Source organism: Tachyglossus aculeatus, chromosome 13, assembly GCF_015852505.1.
Source record: "Tachyglossus aculeatus isolate mTacAcu1 chromosome 13, mTacAcu1.pri, whole genome shotgun sequence".
NCBI classification, from domain to species: Eukaryota; Metazoa; Chordata; class Mammalia; order Monotremata; family Tachyglossidae; genus Tachyglossus; species Tachyglossus aculeatus.
This window is the reverse complement of record NC_052078.1, coordinates 16,891,912-16,918,290: the sequence shown is the minus strand read 5'-3', so window position 1 is coordinate 16,918,290 and position 26,379 is coordinate 16,891,912. Positions and strand designations below refer to the sequence as shown.

Sequence of the window (26,379 nt, the reverse complement as noted above, 5' to 3'; positions counted from 1 at the left end):
AATACCAGCATGGTCTAGTAAAAAGAGCATAGGCCTCAGAGACAGAAGACCTGGGTTCTAATTCCAACTCTTTCACATGTCTGCTACATGATCTTGGTGAAGTCATTTCACTTCTCTAGGCTTCAGTTTCCTCATCTGTAAAATTGGGATTAATCCTATTCCCCCCTGGTTAGACTATGAACCCCAGGTGGGACAGGGACTGGGTCCCCTGTGATTTTCTTGTATCTACCCCAGAGCTTAGTACAGTGCTTGGCACATAGCATTTAACAAGTACTATGATCCCCAGGTGTCTGTGAATGCACATGTCCTGAGGTTGTAATGGGGAGGATATCACCTGAGGAGAAGAAAACTAAATGAAAAAAGCCTCCTGGAGAGAGTGAGATTTCAAGAGGGCTTTGAAGATGAAGGGAGCTATGGCCTGGTGGATTTGAAGGGGTGGTTGCAGGGGTGTGAACAAGGGATAGGAGGCAGGAGAGGAGAGAGTGAGGGGAGAGAGAGAGGGTTTGCTTGGGGACTAGTGGGTGAGGAGGGTAAGATGGAGAGAGGTAGTGGAGAGTCTTAAAGCTAATGATCAGGAGTTTCTAAAGGGCAGAGGTCTAAAATGGACAGAGCTGGTGAAGAGTCTTAAAACCAAAGGCCCGGAGTCTTAAAGCCAGAGGTCAGGGATTTCTAGAGGGCAGAGGTTTTAAATGGAGAGAGCCAGTTTAGAGTCTTAAAGCCGACGGTCAGGAGCTTCTGCTTGGTGCAGCGGGAAATGGATAGCCAGGAGGTTTGGAGGAGCTGAAAGGTATGAGCAGAGTAATGCTCAGGAAGTTAATCTGGGCTTCTGAGTGTAGATTAGACTGAGAGGAGAGGTTGGAGGCAGTGAGACCAGTGAGGAGGTTGATTCAGTAATCTCAGAGAGGAGGAAAGCTTTAATCAGGGTGCCGGCCGTTTGGGTGGAAAGGAGGGGGTGAATCTGAGAAATATCTTGGTGAAAGAACCACAAGGATTCAGTGATACACTGAATGCTGGGAGGTTAAAGATGACACCAAGGTTGTGGGCTTCTGGAAAAGGGAGGAGGGTCAGCAGAGTTGGGGATAAGAGGCAGGGAGGGATTTGGAGGGACGATGAGGACTTCAGCTTTAGGCACTTTTGGTTTAAGGTCAGCGAGATGTCTATGTCCATAGCCCACATTTAGAGAAAACAAAAAAATAGCTTGCAAGAAATATGAGAAGATGGAAAAAGACACAAACGAGGAAACATAAAGGAAGGCATTTTTTCAGGTTATTTTTCAGAACTTTCAATTCTGCTTTTTGTTTAGTTTCATCTGCCTCTAAGTCTGCCAGGCCTTGAGAGCCATCTGTAAGGAGGAGGAAGGGCTTAGGGAAGGTGGGGTATTCTGTGCATTTCTCAGTGTGATCTGCACACAGTAAATAGTTAATAAATATTTTTACTACCACTGGAACAGCAGGCCCAGGAGACGGGGGAGAGGAGTGAAAGCAGGCAGGAGAAGGAGGTAGTATTCCGCACCCATAACCACTCAATAAAATATAACTGATTGATTGAAGAGAGAAAGATTGATGGGGAGAGGGAAGGGATCGGTCAGACCCACAGAGGCAACAGCTTTCAGCTCAAGGGAACAGAGACACGTCGATGTGCCTGTCCAGTCTTGTTCTCCAGTCGTCACCCCATTCCCGGCCCAGGGGGACGCCGGCGACCGTTGAAAGAGACTCGGTGAAAGTGCCCCAGATTTCGATGAATTGCTTCAACCTTCAGCATTTGTCTCAGTGAGTGAAGTGGCTATAAATCCCGGTGCTGTCGGCGCGCCCTGCTCTTTCACCCATAACCCGTACGTGGTAGTGACAGGTGTAAAATGACATCAACAAGGCCATAACTCAGGGCAATTCAACTGCCAAAAATCTGTCTCTTAAAACATCAGGACTTTGCCTGGACTTATTGTTTTGGAGGAGAGCTGTTGCCAGAGCCCACCTGTAGAAACCTCTCAGAGACAGTTCATTGCGTTTCTCGTTATCCCCTGAGGCACACAATGTTTTTTCTCTCTCCTATCTGGAATTCCTCAGCTCTGGGTTACACTTGCATATGGGTCCCTGTGGGATTCAGCTAACTGAGCCCTGGAAAGAAATAACTATAAATGCTAACCACGTATAGTCTTGAGCCGGGGAAATGATTTGGAAACCAGTGAATGATTATTGCCTGTTAAGAAATTCTGAACACCCATTATTCAGGTGGCAGAGACTCAAAGGAACTACCCACTGTACCACACAGTTTGCCAAAGGGCAATCTGCTTGTGGTGCAGTGTTTCTTGGCACTCCTGTACAGCCTGCAACCCAATGCACAAATTTAGTCTCCCTGTCCTTGTGTAGCAGCTGGTGCCACGGCCCTACGCCCTTACCCAGGATATAGCATCCTGTTTACCCCAGTGAAAAGGCAGAGAGAAGACGATCAACATTTCCTTCCTCCAACATATTCCTTGGCTTGATAGAACTCCTAACTATTGCCTTCCCTTGCAATCTAAGGTAACTCATATTGGATTCTTTCATCTTTCTCTTTTGCTTTGGCTGGGGGAGGTCCCATTATTAGAGAAGGTTTTAGGGTCAGAGAAATTTGCCCCATTTTTCTGCTTTGTCATAGTGTAGTCTGTCAGCTCCACCTGTAGACTGTAAGCCTGCTGTTGACAGGGATGGTGTCTGCCCACTCTTTTGTATCGTACTTTCCCAAGAGTTCAGTACAGTGCCATGCACACGGTACGTACTCAATAAATACCACTGATAGATTGATTGCCTCTGTGTTGATATGTATATGCTCAATTGGCTTGTCTTGACTAAGTGCTACTTACCTGCTGTGTGCCTTGGGCAAGTCACTTAACTTCTCTCTGCCTCAGTTCCCTCATCTGCAACAGAGGGATTCAATACATGTTCTTTCTTTTCTTTAGACTTTTAGCCCCATGTGGGACCTGATGATCTTGTATCTAACTCAGTGCTTAGTACAGTGCTTGCCATACAGTAAACACTTAACAAATACCACAGTTGTTATCATTTTTGTGCAGCCCCTGGGTCCGGTCAGCATTGTGCAGGAGGATGACTGGGGCTCGGCAGCTCCCGTGTTTCAGATTCTCAAGGGGTCTTCTCTTGTCTTCTCCATTCCTTAAGGACAGTGGGCCCATTTAGCTGGGGTGGGCAGGGGAGGAGGCGGTGGTCAGGAAAAAGGCTGTTTCTTTGGCCTGGCTCCTGGTTTATCTTCCCTTGTGCCTGCCCGTTCTCAGGATCACAGCTCCACAGCAGGGAGGGGATCTGGGGAATCACCAAGAATAAGATTAATTATTTGTGAGGCAGTGAGTACTTTTATCAAGAGGCTGTGCAGTGTCATCCAAGTCTTCGGAAGAAAGAAAAGTCTGCATGAGGGTGGGAGCGTGGGGGGAGGTGGGAGTGTCAGGAATCGTAAATGGATGTTATCTTTCATGCCTAGACAATAGAAATTTGAAAAGCCAGGCAGTACCATTTTCCAAAATAGCATGACCAGTGAAAAAGATGAGTGTCCAGTAAGTGGCAAGCTGTCCTCCTTAATGTGTTTCTGAATATTCTACGTGCTGAACACATTTATTCTAAATTCATATTATGTAGAGCCTTGAAATAGTTCTTCATTCCAGTTCAACATTTGGTCCCAGTCATGATGTTACCATTTATCCGGTAGGATGGGACATCCTCTTAAGTGACTTTTATTTTAATTGTTGTGGTGCTGCTGCCAAGCAGAAAAACCTCCAACATTTTTAAACCAAATAATCTGATTTCTTCCTAGAAAAGAACGCTTTGGGGGGAGATTTTACGCTGCCTTGCAAGCACATTCAAATGTTTTACTATTTAGTGAGAGACAGCTATAACATCAGAGCTGTGCTGGAATTTCCTTGTGGTTTACCTGCTTGAAGGCCATTGCAATAATAATAATACTGATTGTGGGTATTTATTACGTGCTTACTATGTGCCAGGTACTGTACTAAGCACTGGGGTGGGTACAAGCAAATCGGGTTGGACACGGTCCCTGTCCCATATGGGGCTCACATTCTCAATCCCCATTTTACAGATCAGGTAACTGAGGCACAGAGAAGTGAAGTGACTTGCCCAGGATCACACAACAGACAAGTGGCAGAGACAGGATTAGAACCCATGACCTTCTGCCTCCCAGGACTGTGCTCTGTCCATTCTCCTGGGATGTTTGGGCTTCAGAGAAGGAACAGGAGAAGAGGACCTTGCCCCTCATTTGAGTCTCAAAATAATTGACTCTTGGACAGACTGCCTGCACTGATCGTCAAGCCTCCACAAATTCCGGCAACAGGCAAGACATACCTTTCAGGACATTTCCCCAAAGTGTCCAGGAAGCTTGGACTGGGTAATTTCCTTGTGGGTTCCCTGATCCCATGTGAAATGGTGCTACATGAAAGGAAGGTTTCTCTCCTTTGGGAACCTGCTGCCCATTTCCCCACAGAGCTTTGATGCCATCCCTATGCCTCACTCAAAGTGACACTGTCCTTCATAGTTTTTCTCTGTGAGGGCTGGAGGAACTTTTTTCAGAGGCCTAGGGGCTCTTCTCCAAGGGAGCTGGGGTGGGGAGGCCCACTCAACCATGCTGCCCGTAAGGGTCAAGCAGGTCATTCCTTCCTGGTAGGGAAGAGGCCTGACCCTTTAGCCTGCGGCCCACAGGGTTACTGGCATTCTTTGGTGGAGTTTCGCATTGGACATGAGCTGTGAGGGTGATGTGGTATGTCTGTGTGGAGAGCCTGGAGCGGAGGGAGGGGTGATGATGATGATGGCATTATTAAGCACTTACTACATGTAAAGCGCTGTTCTAAGTGCTGGGGAGGTTACAAGGTGATCAGGTTGTCCCACATGGGGCTCACGGTCTTAATTCCCATTTTACAGATGAGGTAACTGAGGTGCAGAGAAGTGAAGTGACTTGCCCAAAGTCATGCAGCTGACAATTGGTGGAGCTGGGATTTGAACCCATGACCTCTGACTCCAAAGCCCGTGCTGTTTCCACCGAGCCACGCTGCTTCCCCATGGTGAAAGTGTGAGGAACTGTCTCAGAATGGGGAAGGCTGAGGGGTCCATCATTTATTCAGAGGATTTATCCACGAGACCCCAGAGGGACTGGGCCCATGTTCAGGCTAAGTGCTATTTCTGACCCTTTCTGGTGTTCCCAAAACATTTCATTTGGTAACATATTTAGTCTCAGGCCAGAATCAGCATTCTCTCTTGAAGGATCTAAAGTAGATTAACTAATACGCTGAGAGTACTACATCTTTACGTAAGCAGTGGCTGCCCTATCAGCAGGGCAGACTAACAGTGGTGGAGAGAGGAGAATGAAGAAGCGTAACATCCAGCTTCACTTTTCTCTTGCACCGGCATTGCCAGTATGTGTTAGGAGGGAAGAGAACAATTTATACTTCCCTGGTGTTTAGAGGATTGGTTCTGTCCAAGATCATCCCATTGCATTCTGGAATATACTGACCCCGAAGTGAGTTAGCCCAGGGCTGGACAGAGGCAGGAAGAAGAGAACAATGGAAGATTTGTTATGGCCACATTGTTTCCAGGCTCTTTTGGCTACTCTCCTTGAGGTCCGGGATTGTTTCTTCCAATCCTATTGTGCTGTACTCTCCCAAGTGGTTAGTACAGTGCTCTACACAAATACGTGCATAATAAATACCACTGATAAATTGATTGATTGCTTAACACTGAAAATGGGTGGGTGAATGGGGTCTTTTCATTGCCACCATGAGGCTTAGAGGGCAGCTGTTGGGGTGAGTATGCCATTCTCAGGGTATCCTGGCACTGCCCTGGGAATCTGAATGGAAGGAAACTCTTCTTTCTCTCTCTCTCACTCCCTTGTGTCTGGAAGGACAGAATTACTGGCTGTTCTTCCTGGATGGGGGCCAAAGAATCCAGTCCAGTACCACAAAGATTCAGTGACTGACATTGGTCTCTCTTTTTCCTTCTCTCTAGGAAGGTTCCTATGGTCCTGAGATGCTGAGGGAAAAGTAAGGGATGTAAGAAGACCCACCCCTAATCATTAACGACGGAGGCCAAGGAGGGCAGCTGTTACAACTTTCCTACAACAACCCTGCTGCCACTATCACCGTCTCAGTGAGTACAGGACTATTGTTCTGACCCAAAATATTTTGCATGCCTTTATGTTCTTCCTTACAGGCAGCCTAGCCACAAAGTCGTCTTTTCTGCAGCTGCCTTTATCTAGAACCATTTCCCTCCAATCCCAAGAATCAGTTTTTTATTTTATTTCTCTAAATTGAGGAAGAGATTTAGACTCACCCAGAAATATACTGCAGCCTCTTTGCCTCTGTTTCCACAGTTCTCCCTTCCTCCCTTGCTGGACTAATGACTGATTTATTAGCACTCTTCTGTCATTTAGAGGACACACTGTTCATTATCTTCTTCCCATTGATTTAGACCTTGTCTGAAAAACTGTTCAAAATTGTGGTTGTTTTTGTTGAAACGGGGTGTACTGTGCTCTGCGAATAGTAAGTAAATATGACTGATTGATTGATTGATTATTCTCACTTTCCCAAGTGCTTCTTATAGTACTCTGCACACAGTAAGCCCTCAAAGAATACCTTTGGTTGATTAGATTGATGATTATGAAAGAATGTAGTGTTGTTGATTTCTTCCCAATAGGCAGTATAAGACCACTGAAAATAGGCTTCTTATTAAGGGCTCTTCAGTGTCCAACTATGCACCCAGCTTTAATTTCATTCAGGCCATGACTGCTTTTGAGGGCTGTAATGGGGTCATTGAATACTAGTATGTTTGCAACACTCCTAGACACCTCGCAAGAAGTGTGAGATCTGCCGATCTATTCATGATGAATGATATTCATAAAATTTTTCTTCAAAAAGTTCCTTCTGGCTATATGTGGAAAATTTAGCCTGCATTAATATTGCTGAGTAGAAAAGAGAAAGTTAAACCCTGGAGTTAAATTTTCTGGCCCAAGTACCTCCCATCTCATCCCCTCCGGCCACCAATGACTTGTCTTTTGAGGCAACTCGGGCTTCTGCAATGGGAGCTGGGAACTGGGCTGAGCATTAGAGAGAAGGATAAGAAATTGGTGTGGGTCTCTGTGGGTTTCGGTAAGTTTCCCAATATTTCAGATCCTGGATGGCACACAACTTCTTGGGGAGAATATTTTCATCTTGGAATCAATAAAAACATATGATTGTAAAATAGCAAGGTCAAAATGAGAAATGAAAATGCAATATTGGAAAATTTCCTTTGCCCAGTGGATAACAGTAATAATAATAATGGCATTTATTAAGTTATGCCAAGAACTGAAGTAGATACAAGAGAAGTAGCATGGCCTTGTGGAGAGAACACGAGACTGGGAGTCAGAAGACATAGGTTCTAATCCTAACTCTGCAACTTGCTGGTTGTGTGAATTTGAGCAAGTGACTTAATTTCTCTGGGCCTCAGTTTCTTCATCTCCAAAATGGGGATTATCATCATCATCATCAATCATATTTATTGAGTGCTTACTATGTGCAGAGCACTGTACTAAGCGCTTGGGAAGTACAAATTGGCAACACATAGAGACAGTCCCTACCCAACAGTGGGCTCACAGTCTAAAAAGCTCACAGCTCACAGTACTAGATTAGGTACCCATCCTCCCTCCTACTTAGACTGTGATCCCCACAGACAAAGACTGCATCCAAGCTGATGATCTTTTATCTATTCAATGCTTAGTACAGTGCTTGGCTCATAGCAAGTGCTTAATAAATGCTATTATTATTATTATTATTATTATTATTGATATTGTTCTTATTACAAGGGTAGGAGTTCAGATACACTCTCTATCCCAAAAGGGGCTCACAATCTATTTTATCCCTAGTTTACGGATATGAAGAAACCAAGGCCCAGAGAGATTAAGTGATTTGCCTAAGGTCACACAGCAGGCCAGATCTAAATTTTGAACCAGGGTCTCCAGACTTCCAGTTGTGTGCTCTTTTCACTAGGCCACCCTGGAATGTCCCTTCTCAGTATAGCTGAGAGCCTGCCTCACAGTGAGGGACCAAAATGCTGTTTTTCTTGCATACATACAGATTTAGGGAGGAAAAGAAAAACTTGAAATTGGAGACAGGATTACTACCATCCATTTAAATGAATGTTAATTCATCTCTTTTATCACGTTGGGCCAAAAAGGACAGGTTTATGTTTCCTGATCTTTAGCTACTATTAATCTCATCCGTTCGGCCTTCCTATTTTTCTCTGTCCAACTCTTTGTCAGCTTCATTTATTTGCTGGGGTGGTTTGTGTGGGGGCTACCTCCCAGAAAGTTAGGAATTTCCTCCTGATAACACTTGAATTTTCTGGAGGAGAGGTGGAAGATTTGCCCTCCATCTCCCAAGTCTTTCCCTCTGCCCTGGCCTCCTTGCTGAAGACTTCTCAGGATTAGGGAGCTGTCTTGGGCTCAGGAGTGGTCATTTTTCCCCGCAGCACTGTGAAGGTGCTTACTTTTTTCACTTTCTAGAGCAGTGATTACCGGCCCTGGCACCACCTCATACAAACGTCCACCAACCTCGGTGGATATTGGGCCTCTCCATTCTAGCTGGGAAGCCTGGACTGCAGAGGCCTCTTCCTCTTGGTGAGGGTTTATTGGTTCCGCAGAGATCTCTAGCTCTTATTGCTTCCAGCAGGGAGGGTGGTTCACTTTTTTCCAGTGCTAGAAAGAGTTTGGAAAGGCGAACGTTTTTTCCCTTTGCTGGACTCCTCCCAAGCCCTCCACTTCCACTAGTCTGATTACTTTTATTCTGATTACTTTTATTCTGATTACTTTTATTCTGAAGACACCATTTCCTCCACCTGCCCTTTCCACCAGGCTATTCTGTGGGGTGACAGTCCTGTTATTAAATCTCCAGGAGGCTCATCCCCCATTCATTTTTACTCTCCCCAGCTTATATCCCCTAACTCCATGTCAGCACTTCCATATCAGAACTTCAGGGCCACCTAAGCATTTAAATATGCACAAAGCCCCCTACTATTCCCTATCCAATAGATCCTATAACTACCCCCTATCTGTAATGTACTTTAGGCTCTACGCTAGCTGTGGGCAGGGAATATGTCTGTTATACTGTTGTATAGTAATCTCCCAAGTGATTAATATAGTGCCCTGCACACAATAAGTGCTCAGTAAATACAATTGACTGACTTTAGTGTTTTGACAGATAGATTGTAAACTCTTTGAGGTCAGGGGTCATGTCTACTAATTCTGTTTGAACAATCAATTGTACTTATTGATAGTGTACTGTGTGCAGTTAGCGCTTGGGAGACTACAATGTAGCAGAAAGCTTGTTATGGACAGGGAATGTGACTACCAACTATGTTGGATTACGCTCTCCTAAGCACTTAGTAATAATAATAATCATTATGGTACTTGTTAAGTGCTTACTATATGCCAGGCACTGTACTAAGCGCTGGAGTGGTTACAAGCAAATTGGGTTGGACACAGTCCCTGTCCCACAAAGGGCTCACAGTCTTGATCCCCATTTTACAGATGAGGTAATTGAGCCCCAGAGAAGTTAAGTGACTTACCCAAGGTCACACAGCAGACAAATACCATTGGTTGATTGATTTGGTAGGCATGTTCCCTGCCAACAAGATGCTTTCTGGCTACCGTACTCTCCCAAGCAATAATGCATACATTGCTCTGCGCACAGTGAACACATTACGATTAATTGATTAATTGAATAGAAGGGAATAGAAGGGCAAGAGTGAAAACAAAAGAGATGACAAAGATGAGGCTTTTGGAAGACAGGAAGGGTCAAAATGGTGGACCCAGTCAGTGGCAGATTCATGCTTACATTGCCATCACTAAACACGGTTCCTTTGTCCACCCTGGTTAGGAATCTGTGGCAAAAGGAAGAAAGGTGTAAGGAAAGCCAGCCGGTCACCTCGGTACTGAACGTGCATTTCTTGTACTGTGAAATCTCCTGTCCTCTTTTTTATATCTCATCCAGTCACTGTCCTCCCACCTTACTAACCCATTAGGTTTGCTCACAAGTATCCCCAAATCCCAGGCACCACAACTGATCAATCCAGGTCAGGTTTCAAGTCCTGATATTCAAGTGTAGAAGAGGCTTAGAGGTGAAAGAGCCTCTGCTGTCTCAATATCTCCAGGTAGTCGCCTGTTCAGAACAGGATTTGAGGGATTCTTCTCTGCCCAGCCAAGTCTGAGACAGCAGATTGGGTCTACCATCTTGCCACTCTTTCCTTTTGTAAAGCCTCCCTTTCCTCATCTCTTTCCTTCCCACCCTTTTCTATTTTCTTCCTCTTCCCCTTTTTCTTAGAGTCTTCCTGTCTGCTCTGGCAGACTGAAACCCTGGTGTCTGAGTTAAGCATGCAAAACGCTTCTGTGTCTGAGCTGATTACCTCCCATACACCCCAGCTCTTTAATGAATCAATCAGTCAATCAGTCATATTTATTGAGTGCTTACTGTATGCAGAGCACTTTACTAAGCGCTTGGGAGAATACAATGTATCAGAGTTGGTAGGCATGTTCCCTTGCCCACAAGGAACTTATAGCCAGGAAGACTGTAGCACAATGTGTGGCACATTCTAAGTGCTTGATAGATGCCATCATTATTCATGGAGACCATCATAATTATTAAAATGTCTTTTGGCGTGAAAATTCTCCTCAGGCCCGGGCTCCCCCCAAAATATTGAGCTTGGTCTCTGCTCAACATAATCTCTTTCTCCTCCCAAGCCAGGGATCTTGTGGGAAGAAGCGGAGTCTTGAGTGGGAACACATCCCTAGCCAGATCTTAGAGTTTCCTCAGGTTTCCGCAGGGAAGGGCTGTGACTCTTTCCATTTTTCTTCACATGTAAAAAGCTTTTTTCTTTCAATACTCCAGAATGTTACCAAAGAATTACCCTTCTATTTTCATCGTTGCCACTAGATCCTTTTTGAGCAAAAGTGCAGTCCATTCTCAGTTCAGATCAGGGCACACACCATGGAGAACTAGTGTCCAATATCAGAAAATGCTGCTCACGAATCAACGGAGACTTGTCTTGGGGCCTTCGGCCAATTAAACTAATTCTCTCGTGCCACCGTCTCAAGATAATTACTCAGGCATTACTTAGTGCTGCTAAAGTGGCCTATCTTGGGCCTCCGTTTCAAAAGTAGGTAATGTTGAAAAGTAAATCATCAACTGTGGGCTGCTTTAACTGCAGGCAACCCTGTTTTTAACTTTTCAGCTTCATATCTCTGAAGAGAAATTGTTCATACTGGGATAATTACCAAGAGCCCAGCTTATTTGTAAAATGTAGTATAAATGATTAAATAGTAGATAAACACCATTATCGTTAAACATATAAATAGATGTTTGTCTCCTAGCACTGCATTCCCTGCGTAGAGAACATGGATCTCATTATGAAGCCTTGAATATGCGGACAGCCTTATTAGGAAAGAGTGCTGTTCTGGCATCCGCTTGCAATTTCAGAGGAGGAGAAGGCACTTTTTCTAAGAGATGTGAAGGGAAAACTGCCTTTCCTGACTAATCTCCCATCTCCCTATCGTGTCATCCCTCCATCCGCATCCCCTTGGCACTTGAGTCTGTACCCCACCCCTATAAAACAAGTCCATAGCCTTGTAATAATAATGATGGCATTTGTTAAGCGCTTACTATGCGCAAAGCACTGTTCTACGTGCTGGGGAGGATACAAGGTGATCAGGTTGTCCCACGTGGGACTCACAGTCTTAATCCCCATTTTACAGATGAGGTAACTGAGGCCCAGAGAAGTTAAGTGAGTTGCCCAAGGTCACACAGCTGACAATTGGTGGAGCCGGGATTTGAACCCATGACCTCTGACTCCCAAGCCCGGGCTCTTTCCATTGAGCCACGCTGCTTCTCCTGTGCCCACATTACTCTTCCATTTCCTTATCTGTAATCTGTTTTAATGTCTGTCTCCCTCACTGGACTGTAAGCTCCTTCAGGGCGGGGATTGTGTCTCCCTGCTGTCATATTGCACTCTCCCAAGGCTTGATTCAGTGCTCTGCACTCAGTGAGAGCTCAATAAATACCACTGATGGATGGATTGAACTGCAGTCAGTGACAATGGGAACAATCCGGTGAACGGCCCCAGGCAACCCAGGAAGGTACTAATGAGCACATCTTTATGGCTAGCAAAATTGCCATGACAAACTTTGCTGAGAGGTAATGAAATTTAAACGAAGTTCTGTCAGCAAGTGTTGATCATCCAAAATCCTGAATTGTTTGTGCATTAGCACTGTTTGTCTAAATGCCAAGCAGGCCACGTCAGGGCTCAGGCTAATTTGGTGTAGCCCGGCCTTTCAAATGTTCATCCAGATCTGGAGGGGCCTCGTTCAGTGTAAAGTTGAGCAGCATCAACCCAGACTGTCCTCTAGAGTCTCTGGTCCTGGGTTTGGAGGTCAGGAAGGATCGTTTTTCAGACGGACCCCAGGTTTGTTGTTTCCTTGCACAGGTAGAAAAGGGAGCAAGGCAAGCACCTCCACTGCCTGTGAAGATTCTCTCCCAAATGGAAATTGTCTACAGGAAAATTTCCAATTGGATTCAGTGTCCAAGTGGCTGTTTAAAAGAGCCTCAAGAGCTCTGAGTTGGCTTTGAAGACCTCAATCTGAGATTCCTCTTCCTTTGATGTTATTTAGCCTCCTTTTTTTTCCCTTACTATGTGCCAGGCACATACTAAATTTTGGGTTAGATATAAACTAATCAGATTGGACACAGTCCATGTCCCGTATGGGGCTCACAGTCTTAAAATCCATTGAACAGATGAGGTAACAGGCACAGAGAAGTTAAGTGACTTCCCAAGGCAGCACAGCAGACAAGTGATGGAGTGGGATTAGAACCCAGGTCCTTCTGACTTCCATGCTCTATCTGCTAGACTTCCCCTGTCTTGGTTTCTCAGTCAACCAGTCAGTGCTATTTATTGAGTGCTTGCCATTTGCAGAGCACTGTACTAAGCACTAAAGAGAGTACAACAGTTGGTAGATATGTTCCCTGCCCATAAGAAGCTCACAGTCTTGAGGGGGAGACAGACGTTAAAATAAATCATGGGTATGTATATAAGTGCTGTGGGGTTGAGGGTGGGATGGATCTCAAGTGCTTAAAGGGTACAATTCCAAGTTCATAGGTGATGGAGAAAGGAGAGGGAGTAGGGGAAATGAGGGCTTAGATGGGGAAGCCTCATGGAAAACGTGATTTAAATAATCAGTGGTATTTATCAAGCATTTACAATGTGCAGAACACTGTACTAAGTGCTTGGGAAAGTACAATATAGCAGCATTAGCAGACATGTTACTTGCCCGGTCTGTTGGATAAGAAGGGGAAGGGACTTCCTGGCCAGAGAAAGGACATGGGCAAGGAGCTGGTAGTGAGAGAGATGAGATTGAGGTGCAGGGTGTAAATCGGTAGTAGAGGAGCGAAGTGTGTGGGCTGGGCTGGAGTAGAAAATCATCAGAATATAATAGGAGGGGGCAAGGTGTGCCTTAAAGCTAATGGTAAGGAGTTTCTCTTTGATTTGGAGGTGAATGGGCAACCATTGGAGGTTACTGAGGGCTAGGGTGATGTTGATTGAATGCCTTTTTAGGAAAATGATCTGGGAACTAAGGGGGAAAACCTCACAATGATTGCCACTTGTCAGTCTTGCCTGTGTTCGTTGGAGAGTTGGTGAAGTACTTGGCGACGCTGGATGAAAGAGCCCCAGACAATGGTACATATGGTAAAGGGCACAAATGTGCACGGAAATGGCAGGGGTGATTGGGAAGAGGATAACCGTGGTGTCCATGGTAACGGGGACCACAGTTATAGTGACTGACAGGGATGATGGTGAAGATGGGGATGATGATGATGGGGATGCCGGAGGGGCCTTGTTATTGATTTTCATTTTTAGCAGTAACCCACTGGGAAAATAGGAAACAAACCAGTAAGGGCATGGAGAGAGGTGAGGAGAAGTTACCGCCTTTGCATTGATAAACCTACAAATCTTAATTAAAAAACCTCAAGATCAGTGCTCTAATAATGTAATTAAACCAAACACTATTAATGTGAAGGATGAAAATGATTTCCTGAAACAAATTTGTAAGTGCTGGGCACAGGGTGGAGAGTTGTTTATGTAGTTCCATTTCTACGTACAATAGGCTTCTGTTTTGGTTTTTCAAATGAAACCTGCAGGGTCCTTGATCTACAGAAAGATGTCTCTGATCTGATTTTGTTAGAACTGGGAAGGTGAAAGTGATCCCCAAAATTGCTCTTTGAATTATGCAAATGTTGACTGAGAAAGATTTGCATTTAGAGAACTCTCCTTCGGTCATTTCCAAAACATTGTTGAGCATTGTAAATGGCTCATGAGATGATTTGACCACAAGCAAAAATCACTGCATTTTTCCTTGCGTTTCAAATAGCTACAGTTAACCCTCTGTGGGTTAGATGTAGACAGTTCTAGTAAGTCAAAGTACTCACCCAATATGCTACCAAGGCTGCTCATGGAAATTTCCCCAAATGTTCAACATTCCCCATGCTGGGTTTGTGTAAAACATCTTTTGCCACAACAAGCAGTTCAACTCCTTCCCACCAGACAACCCCCACTCTTCCAAATGGAAGAGAGCCCATTTATGATTGCTGCTCACCTCCTCACCCAGAGCTTAAATGACAGTTAACTGCTTTCAGTACAATAACAAGGGTTGCCTTTAATTTTTCTTGACCCTTTTGGGGCAACAAATGAGAAGTGTTTATGTGTCAGTGATTGCCCCAAACCACAGGTATCCAAATCTGAGCAGTGCAGTAGGCCAGCTGGCTTGAAAGTCTTGACCGGGAAACGGAAACCTCGGCACGAATATCGCAGAGTGTAGGGAAGGCAATGGTAGGATGGGAGGAAGGAAGGTCGGAGGAGCAGAAGTTCCTGTTTCCATCAGTTGCTCTCATAATTGGCTCCAAGAAGCTCCTTATAAGTTCCAGGCTACAAAATCTAGTTGATCAAAGGCAGATGCAACCCACAGCCTCCCAGGGGTTAACCCGACCCCCAGGATCTTCCTAGGATCCTTGTGGCCATGTCCAGCCCTATCTCCTGACATAGAATGTGGCCCATCACCAAAGGGTCCCAGCCATTTGACCTCATTTATTGCTCTGAAATGAAAATCACGAAACCCCACCTGAGAGTTAGCATGTGTTGGTTGTTCACGACCAATAAAAAATCTCCTTCGTCCTGTTATTGAATTTGTATTGAATGAATGCAAGTAAATTAGCATCGTTAGAAACATCTGTGTCTTCCTCTAAATAGAGAGAAAAATGTTGACTTTTCGCATCCTTTTGTAATTAACCACCTTTTTTGACTCTCAGACATTTCTTTGATTCTTTGCTAGAGCGCTCAATTATGCGATCAAATTGAAATCTTTTGCAGCTTTATCTCGGAGCTCTGCACAGGCCATTGCTTTTGCAGCTGGTAGAATTAGTTCCTCTGCACTCTAGTGTGAGCTTTTCCAGCCTTTGCTATTAGCGGTGAAGCTTGATAAGAAGCAAACCCAATCTTTTCACGGTTGCAGCCGGTCACCGTTTTTTTCACTTGATTTTTTGGCTGAAATACAGTTCTGGCTGTTTGTTTTGGGAAAAAGAAACCCAGAAGATTTTTTGATGTCTTCCTTGTGTTTCTTTTCTAGAGGGTGGTGAAGTTGGCCGGCCTTGTGCCTTCGTTGACTAATAATTCATTACAAAGAATACAGCATGGTTTCTGCTCAGCTTCAGAGCCCACATTGGTAAATATAGACAATATTTGCTATATTTGCCGCGTGTATGTTTTGATTGACAAGTTTAAGTCATTTAAGTCATGTAAGTCATTTCAAGCTCGACCATCTTCGGTTGCTATTTTTCCACTTCATTAACGAGCCCCATTTCTTATCAGGGATCCAAACTAATCTGGGGCCTCTATAATGCAAAGTAGTTCCTTCACCCAGTATTCTAAATTGGTTAAAATATAAAGTGGTTTTACAACTCAATCCAAGGAAAATAATAATCATAATAATGATGTTTTTTGTTAAGCGCTGTGTGTGAAGCACTGTTCTAAGCAGAGAAGCAGCATGGCTCAGTGGAAGGAGCACGGGCTTGGGAGTCAGAGGTCATGGGTTCTAATCCTGGCTCCACCACTTGTCAGCTGTGTGACTTTGGGCAAGTCACTTAACTTCTCTGTGCCTCATTTACCTCATCTGTTAAACGGGGATTAAGACTGTGAGCCCCCCCTTGGGACAACCTGGTCACCTCGTAACCTCCCCAGCACTTAGAACAGTGCTTTGCACATAGTAAGCGCTTAATAAAATGCCATTATTATTATTATTAAGCAGTAGGGGTAGATTCAAGCTAATCAGGTTAGACACAGTCCCTGTCCCTCATGAGGCTCATATTTGACAGATGAGGGAACTGAGGCACAGAGAAGTGGAATTAGTTGCCTGAGGTCACCCAGCAGACAAGGGGCAGAGCCAGGACTAGAACCCAGGACCTTCACACTTTCAGGCCCATGCTCTGCCCACTAGGCTATGCTGCTTAGGAGGGAGAGGTGTGAAGAGCAGGTTGGATAAGCATACCTATCTTCTCCAGTGACAGGGGAGGATGTGGGGAGAGAGAGCACTAACTCCCCAGTGTTTGACAGCAACTATAGAGATATACTGACAATCCGTCGTATTTATTGAGTGCTTACTATGTGCTGAGCACTGTATTAAGCCCTTGAGAGAGTACAATACAGCAGAGTTGGTAGACATGTTCCCTGCCCACAAGGATAACCACCTGTAGCCCTTCTGAACATACCGTATTTCTTAGTACTCTCCTTTCTGTCTACTTTCTTTCTTCCTCCTAGCTCTAAATGGTTTTAGTGTCTGGTCCCTCCTGTTAAATTGTCCTTGCCGGCAGGGATCATATCTACTAACTGTTCTGTGCTCTCCTAAGCTCTTTGCACAGGGTTCTGCACACAGTAGGTGCTCAAAAATAGGTGGGTAAAAGAGTGAATCTAAATGACCACTGAGTGAAGGGGGTGATTCCCGGCTGACCAGAGGATGGAGGGTCAGGAGAGTGAACTCCGAGCAGCCACTCTCTGGCTCTCTAACTCCCTTAAGCTATTTTGGTAGCGTTGACACACTCCACTAGGCCTTCATACATTGGTTATGTAGAAGGATGTCATTCAATCAGTCAGTGGTATTTATTGAGCCCTTATTGTGTGCAGAACACTGTACTAAGCACAATACAATAGAATTGTTAGGCATTATTCCTGGCCACAAGGAGCATACAGTCTACAGGGTGGGGATGGACATTAAAATAGGTTACGGAGAGGGAAAATAGAGAATAGGGATATGGACATAAATATGGGGCTGGAGTGGAATGCAAGGGTGGAATGAAACCCCCACCTCCCCAAGAGGCTGCAACCTGAGTAAAGTACCATAGACCTTGCCACCACCATATAGCAGGGATGAGTACATGGGTGTGGGATGCTCTTAGTTACTTATGGTCGTAATTACACGCTTACTCTGTGCCATCAGTCACTGTGCTAAGCATTCAGGTGGATGTGAGATGAACAGTTCAGATGTGATCCCTGTTCCATATGGAGCTCACAATCTGGGTGGGAGAGGACAGACACGGACAAGAGAGAAATGAATCGGAGGCAACAGGAGCATTTACAATGACAAGAATCAAAATAAAGAACAAAACAGGTGAACTATAATGTAAAGAGGGGGCAGTTTCACATTCCTCATCTGTAAAATGGGCAGTAGATACCTGTTCCCCCTCCTATGTAGACTGTGAGCTCTGTGTGGGACTAAGGTAATTAACTTTACCCCTGATAGTAAGGTGCCTGGCACAGCACAAATCATCAATCGTATTTATTGAGCACTTACTGTGTGCAGAGCACTGTACTAAGCGCTTGAAATGCTTAACTTGATTTGAAATCACAAATTTGAAATCAGTTTGAAATTTGAAATCACAAATGCTTAACAAATACTATTATTGTTATTATTATTTCTCTATCAGTATTATTATTGCTACTACTATTCTTATTTTCCTCCTATTCCAGATCACTACTATGATTGATTCTCAGAAAAAAAGAGAAAAATGAATAAATGAAAATCCAATCAAGTTTCCTCAAATACTCAGTTGGGCAGTGCATTTTTCACCATGTAGAAATGCCCTACCACTTGCCTCCAGGCCCCTCATTACTTTCCCAGTGCCTCACCTAATTAATCTGAGAAGTAGGAATGCCATTTATTGGTTCCCCAGCCCATTAACAGCCAGGTCATTAGAGGGATCAATGCTTGTGAGTGAAGCACTCTTGAGACTAACTCAGTGTTGTGAGCAGGGCCAAAAGATTCTGGCGGCCTGCTGTCTGTGATTAGCTGTCTTCTTCCTCCTCTCCTCTTCAGTTTGTTCTAGGGCCTGCTATCTGTGGTTGGCAGTCCTCTTCCTCCTCTCTTCTTCTGACCTCCCCTGTCCAATAAATAGGACTGAATGAATAGTAGAGATCCAGCAGGCACGGGAGCCACAGCAGGCCTGTGGTTCCAGCGGTGGGTTTCAAGCGCTTAGTACAGGGCTCTGCACACAGTAAGTGCTCAGTAAATATGATTGATTGATTGAGCTTGAGAAGCAGGTTCAGGGGTGGTTGACTGTGGGTAGACAATAGAAGGGAAGGTAAAGCTCCTGTTCCCGTCTATATCCTCTACTTGGTGATTGGAGATGACTCTCTCATGAGTTCAAGCCCAGTTACTTGATGCCCTGAGAACCTCTGTCCCTGCCCACAGGCAGCCCAACTCTGGTCCTGTTAAGGGCTGGGACTCCAGATGGATGGGGGAGACATGGCCTGGAATGAATTTACAGTGTTTGCTCTCCGGATTGCCTCACCTAGATGTAGCAATCCCCTTAGCTCTCAGGTTTTCAACTTTGTTTGGAAATCATTCCTCTTCAGTCTCAAATGCCTCAACTCCATTAATTATCTCCCTCATCATCATCTTCCCCCTAATGCCACCTCATATGTACCCACTTGGCACACTTACCTCTCCCACAAACTCTGCCATTCACACCCCCACTTGGAGAGCCATAATTTCCCCAGCAGAGAGCAGAGCAGGGGACAAGGGAAAACAAGCTTCTGTATGCCTCAAAACTAGTGCCTGCTTCCCACTTTTCGTGTCCTGCACTGCTGCTCCCCGTTGGGCCAGGTTTTCTCCTCTGCCATAAAGGTCTCACCTCAGACAGTTCTTAGAAACATCCACCGAGACCACTTTCCTTGCCCCCTGACTGACAACTTCTTTGGGCCACCCATGGCTCCAAAGTGCTCCTTGGCAATCCAAGCTTTAAATTCCTTATTTTTTTAATGGTATTTGTTAAGTTCTTACTGTGTGTCAAGAACTGTTCTAAGCTCTGGGGTTAATCAGGTCAGACATAGTCCCTGTCCCTGTGAGGCTCAGACTCTAAATGAGAGGGAGGACAGGGATTAGTAATAATAATGGTGGTATTTGTTTAGTGCTTACTATGTGCCAAGAACTGTTCTAAGCTCTGGGGTAGATACAAGTTTATCAGGTTGTCCCACATGGGGCTCACAGTCTTAATCCCCATTTTACAGATGATGGAACTGAGGCACAGAGAAGTGAAGTGACTTGCTCAAAGTCACACATCAGACAAGTGGTGGAGCAGGATTAGAACACACGACCTCTGACTCCCAAGCCAGTGCTGTTTTCCACTGAGCTACGCTGGATTGAATCCCAATTTTGAAGTTGATTCCTGCCTTTCAGGGCCCTGCCTTCCGATTCCAGAAAGGAGAGAGATTCCCCAGCATGCTTCTACTAAGAGACTTCCTGACCAAATGGCCACCAAATCCTCAGATTCAGCAGATTTAGAAAAGAAAAAGAGGCGGCCTGCCAGAAAGAGGGATCAGGGAGCGAAATCACATTTTGGAGCCTGTTAAGTGCCAAATTCTTTATGCATGGTCAGTACTTGGGATTTCCACAGGCAGGCAGAGCCCCTGTGGGTTCTCTCCTTTGCTCCCACCCTGACCTGGGACCCTTGGGAACTTGGGAATGGTCTGTCTCTCACTCTTTCGCTTTCTCTCCTGGAAGCCACCTCTCTGGAGAAAATCTGCCACCAAATAACAGCCATGGTCCTAGGCTCCGGAGAAGGCCAAATCGTTGCTTTAGAATAATGAGAAGCCAGAATCGGGCATCTCTGGCAATGTGGCAAACTTCCAGAATCCCAGGAAGGGGGCAAATCAGCTTCTAAGAAGAGAGGGTATCAATCTTTTCTCATAGCTACCAGGGAGAAGCGTTTAGTCTCCCTCCAGTGGGCCAGAGCTCCTGTAATGAAGGAAGAATATTTACCAGTGTTTTATGAGTATTATCTGTACAGGAGCCTTCAGCTCCTCAGAAAAATCCACTATTTTTTCTTCATTCTGTTTGAGCATCATTCGTGTATTTTTTCCTTTGTTTATACTGGACAATGAATTTTTATGGCTTTTCATACATCATAATATCATATTCCATAATCCCATGGGACCAGTCCACATTAGAATCATTGCTACATGCTGTGTAAACATTATTCAGAAATACTGCTCCAGAACCTTACAGTATTGGGAATCCAGTTTGAATTTGTTCTTGGCCCTTTTCCAGGGAATGTCTAAACCAATGGTAGCCTGATTAGTACAGTGCCTGGCACATAGTAAGTGATTAACAAATACCGTAAAAAAACATGTCATTCTGGGTAGGATGGCTCACTTCTCTGCATCCAGGAGCCGGTTTAGCTCACCTTCCTGAGCCTCAAGGAGGGAAGCAAGCCTTCCCAAATAGCTGGGCGCTAAATGGAGGAAGGTTTCCTCAACACTTCTGTTGAGATAATTTCCAGAAACTGAAGCAGAGAGAGGTGAACTGATTTGCACAAAGTCCAAGTCACTTGACTCCCATCCAAAACCCCTTTTGTTTTAGCATCATGACCCCGCAGACAGGAGAGTGAGTGCATGTCGACTGATTGCTGGCACATCAGGCAGGGCCCGCTTATCAGAGAGAGGCATCCTGTGCTCCAGCAGAAAATCCCAGCACCTGGTTACAGGCCACAATCTTGGGAGAAATATCGCTAAGGCCAGGGCTGAGAACTGGGCAGTCAAAAAATACTATTGAATGAATGAATGAAGGTGCACTGATGTCTCCTGTCACTGGGCCCCAGTTCAAAGATGCTGCAGATTCAGATGCTCCTGACCTACCAAAGGGTCAAACTCTCATTCCCCTCCACACCCCAAAGAACCCTTCTGTGTACTCCCACCATCTTTCAACACCTACATCAAGGAGAGCTCTAGAAAGAAGGGGAACTTGCTGTGAGGAAAGAGAAAAAGACAGAGAAAGAGAGAGAGACATACCGAGAGAAGAAGAAACAGAGAGGAACACAGAGACAGAAAGAGAAATAGAGAGACAGAGGGACAGGGACACACTGCGGGAGAAACAGAGGGACACAGAAATAAACAGAGACTGAGAGAAAAACATAGAGAGAAAGAGAAACAGAGTGATAAACAGAAAGACGGAGAAACAGAAAAACTGCAGAGAGGGACACAGAGAGACAGAAAGAAACTGTCAGAGAAAGAGAAACACAGAGACAGGATGAGAAACAGAGAGAGGGAGAGTGAGAGAGAGCTCGGAGAAGTTGTCTACAAAGTTGTCTCGGGATCCCTTTGAAATGTAAGTGCAAGGCTGAAGTTGAGGATCCTGTGTTTCTCTTGCCCTCTCCTCACTGCTCCCTGTCTGGGTGGCTGCTGGAAGGCTCTCCAGGCCATCTGCTCTCAGAATCACTCCCTTCTGTGGGGAAAATAAACATATTGAATACGTTGGAAGGTGAGAGGCCGATTTTCAGCCATTTAGTATTTACCTCTATTTGTAATTTCTGAACCCTTGTACTAATCTTACATCTTTTACTAATTTGGGATCTTAAACAGATCCATGAATTGTATACGTTTAAAAAACAACACCCATCACCAAAGAGGTTTTCCACTTTCTTTTAAACAAGATGCCTTGAACTCTTTTGTGATATCTGCCTGGGATTGAATTTGGACAGAGTCTGAATTTAAAGTCTCCCAGGGGGGTGTCTGTATTTGATGTGGCTGCTAAATCTGGCTTCCTTCCATGTTAAATCTAGCCTGCCTGATGGAATAATCCACCATTTGCACGGTCCAGATGACTAGTAAAGCTGGTTAACTTCTTGAAGTAGTTAAATATTTTCTTTAGGGATGCTTGCGTTACAAAATATATAGCACTGGTTTTTGAGCATCAAAGCATTTTGACTTCAGTGTGCTAAACATTAGGAAAGCAATACATTTCTAAGACGAATCAAATTTTATAGAATGGAGCATTCTTCTGGTGCATCAGTGTGGATCAAACTAAGAAATTATTTAAAATAAAATGTTAATTTGCTTCATGAAAGTGGTGACCTTAGCCATTCTGATCATTTTCTGAAATAATGGGAAAATATTAAATACCAAGGAAAGGCAGCAGGAAGACTCCAATTTTGGAGATAATTAAATGTCTCCAGTAATTAATATTTAATACTTACTGACATGGTTAGAGAAAGGCCTGGCACATGTAGGCCATGCAGATTTATCTTACATCGATGTTCTGCAAGTTGCCAAAGTTTTGAACTTTTGACACTCCTGTCTGACGCTTGTAACTACTGAACCTGATTCCATCAATAGGCGCTCCTGAGAGAGAAGCAATGCCCTCTGGAGCCCAGCAGAAGGGAAATAAGGTCACTCTGCTCTCCCATTCTGTTCAGTAATCGGGAGCAGCATGGCCTAGTGGCTAGAGCACGGTTTGGGAGTCAGAGGTGTAATCTAATCTCTGCTGCTAATCTCCTCACCGTACCTCGTTCTCGCCTGTCCCGCCATCGACCCCCGGCCCACGTCATCCCCCGGGCCTGGAATGCCCTCCCTCTGCCCATCCGCCAAGCTAGCTCTCTTCCTCCCTTCAAGGCCCTACTGAGAGCTCACCTCCTCCAGGAGGCCTTCCCAGACTGAGCCCTTTCCTTCCTCTCCCCCTCGTCCCCCTCTCCATCCCCCCCATTTTACCTCCTTCCCTTCCCCACAGCACCTGTACTGTATTTATTTTACCGGTCAGTATGATGGAATGAACGAATGAAAGGGAAGCAACGTGACTTGGTGGAAAGAACACAAGACTGGAAATCAGGAGACCTGCATTCTAATCCTGGATTTGCCACTTGCCTGCTATGTTCATTCATTCATTCATTCAATCGTATTTATTGAGCGCTTACTGTGTGCAGAGCACTGTACGAAGCGCTTGGGAAGTACAAGTTGGCAACATATGGAGACGGTACCTACCCGACAGCGGGCTCACAGTCTAGAAGGGGGAGACAGACAACAAAACAAAACATGTTAACAAAATAAAATAAATAGAATAAATATGTACAAGTAAAATAGAGTAATAAATATGTACAAACATATATACATATATACAGGTGCTGTGGGGAGGGGAAGGAGGTAAGGCGGGGGAGATGGGGAGGGAGAGTAGGGGGAAAGGAAGGAGTGGGCTTAGTCTGTCTTATCCATTTATATTAATGTCCATCCCCCCTCTAGACTGTAAGCTCCTTGCATGCAGGGAATCTCTTATATTGTACTCTCCCAAGAGCTCAGTACAGTGTTCTGCACACAGTGAGCACTCAGTAAATATGAATGAATGAACTGTATGCTCATTGTGCGCGGAGCATGTGCCTGCTATATTGTTGTTCTGAACCCTCCCAAGTGCTTAGTACACCGCTGCACACACAATAAGCGCTCAAGCAGCGTGGCTCAGTGGAAAAGAGTGGGCTTTGGAGTCAGAGGTCATGAGTTCAAATCCCGGCTCCGCCAACTGTCAGCTGTGTGACTTTGGGCAAGTCACTTCACTTCTCTGGGCCTCAGTTATGTGTGACGTGGGGTAAGTCTTTTAACTTCTTCCACTTTCCACACCTGTCAAATGGGGATTAAATGCCTGTTCTCCCTCCCCCTTAGTCTGGGCGGCTCAGGGATTGTCTCGGATCTGACTGAACTTTATTTATTCCAATGCATGGCATTTAGTAAGTGCTTAACCAATACTCCTATTATTATTTACTACACTCTCTCCATTGAGACTCTGTGGGATGTGCTGAGGGGATGTCAGAGAGGGAGCAGAGCAGAGTTGGCTATGCTGGTAGCCAGGTTGATGGGAAAATGTATCCACCATTACCCCTGACCATAACTGGCATTAGGACTCCCCAGCCATATAATGACCTGGGGCTGGGCAGGTAATGTGAACATTTCCACATAAACATTCCTCAGCACATAGGGACTTAGCGCTCTCCCTCTGCAAGGGCAGAATTGAAAGCTTCAGGGACTGCTTCAAGAACAGCAATTGAGGACAATGTGTGGATTCCCTGCATTCATATCCATTGTGGTCTCTCTTTCATGAACTGTCCTTTAAAGGCCTCAGAGTCATCAGCCTTCAACTGATGTGTGATCCCATTTCTCCAAGGAGAACAGCGGATGCCTTGTCCCACCCATTCAGGAGGGGAATCTCTATTTCAATAGGATTTTTGCCTTCAGGAATAATAATAATAATAATAATGATAATAATAGTATTAGTTAAGCACCTACTATGTGCCAAGCTCTGTTCTAAGCATTGGGGTAGATACAGGGTAATCAGGTTGCACGTGGGGCTCACACTTTTAATCCCCATTTTACAGATGAGGTAACTGAGGCCCAGAGAAGTTAAGTGACTTGCCCAGGGTCACACAGCAACAAGTGGCGGAGCCAGGATTAGAACCCACGTCCTCTGACTCCCAAGACCATGCTATGTGTTAAGCATCATACTAAACACTGGGATAGATATGAGATTATCAGGGCAGACACAGTGTCTGTTCCACATGGGGCTCACAGTCAAAATAGGAAGGAGTAGGATTTAATCCCCATTTTACAGATGAGGTAACTGAGGCACAAAGAAGTGACTTGCTCAAGGTCACACAGCAGGTAAATGGCAGAGTTGGTGTTAGAAACAGAATTTACATCGGACCCCCCCAAAAAATATCAGGCTCCTTTGGTTAATGTCAACTGGCAAATGGACTTAGACCCAGCAGCATTTTGCCAAGAAGGGCCAGATTTTTTCAGGCCCAATGCAAATCCTCTGGAAACATCTGGATTCTTTTCCAGCCAAAAAAAAAAATCTGTATATAAATGAAATAACCCAGATGCCTCGGGTGGAAACGACCCAATATTCCATATACTGTAGTTGAGAAAATGCATGGCTGGCTTTGGCAGTGCAGTGGCAGCCAAGGGGAGCTTTATAGTATAACTAAATAACTAATATTGCTTTGATCTCTGCATATCTTCAGTTGGGAATGGGAATCTTGGAAGTAGCCTGGTTCTCTCTCTAGAAATTCTTCCCCATTGATTAGGAACCAATGTGTATCCCCTAACCTGATACCAGGAGCTTTTGGGGAGGTCCTTCTTGGACTGTTATTTTTCTAATTACCAGAATACTTTGTTAAATGACCATTACTTTTTGAAAGGACATTTCCCTTTTGGTTTCTCATAGTGGTGTATTGTGCTGTGCAAAAGAACAAAAAATGGCTTAAAAGCAAAGAGGAACAGCTAGGATTTCTAAATGTTTATCATCTCATCTCTTTTAGGTTGTGAGCTTCCTGAGAGCAGAAGCCAAAATCAGTCAGTAGTATTTGAGCCCCTGCTGTGAGCTGAGCACTGTAGTGAGTAATTTGAAGCATACAATGAAAGGAAAAGTCACGGTGCTGACCTCAGGGAATTTACAAGCTAGTGGATTTGAAGTCAGTGTGGATTGGTAGTATTTATTGAGCGCCTGTGTAAGGGGAGCACTGTACTGAGTAATTGGAAGCATACAGTGCAAGGAAAAGATACAGTCTCTGACTTCAAGGAATTTACAATCTAATGGATTTTTCCATATTTTATGTTCTGTGGCTAGCACACTGAGGCCAGTCTTCCAGCTCAGCAGAGGAGAGAATTGGGACAAGCAGTTGGATAATTCAGACAAAATATTTGGCCAAGGAGAACAGGCTATTCATTAAACACAGCTTAAATGGGGTGGGTTCAGCATAAAAGCCGTGGGAACGGCATCCTTAGATGGCACCAGGGGATCAAAACTAAGAATTTAATTTTATTTCTTCCATTAAAAATTCTTCTTCACCCCCTACCAGCCGTGTGAGTGAGTTGGCTGTCTGCATCCTGGTGCCCCTTGGGCATAGTGGCCCAGGAAGCCATTGGCCACACCTGGAGAATGGCCTCCAGTGGGATGCTGTGGGTCATTGATAGTATTAGTGAGTGTTTGCAGAGTGGGAGTGCCTCAGTT

General features: G+C 44.8%; 1 protein-coding gene across 1 annotated transcript in view; it reads left to right on the top strand.

The window, feature by feature from the left end:
* Nucleotides 1-26,379, top strand: part of SVIL (supervillin) — a 292,499-nt gene that overhangs the window by 69,633 nt on the left and 196,487 nt on the right. Inside the window, exon 3 of the mRNA XM_038755658.1 lies at nucleotides 5,997-6,137. The gene's annotated coding sequence lies outside the window, so the exon portion shown is untranslated. The remainder of the gene's footprint in view (nucleotides 1-5,996; nucleotides 6,138-26,379) is intronic.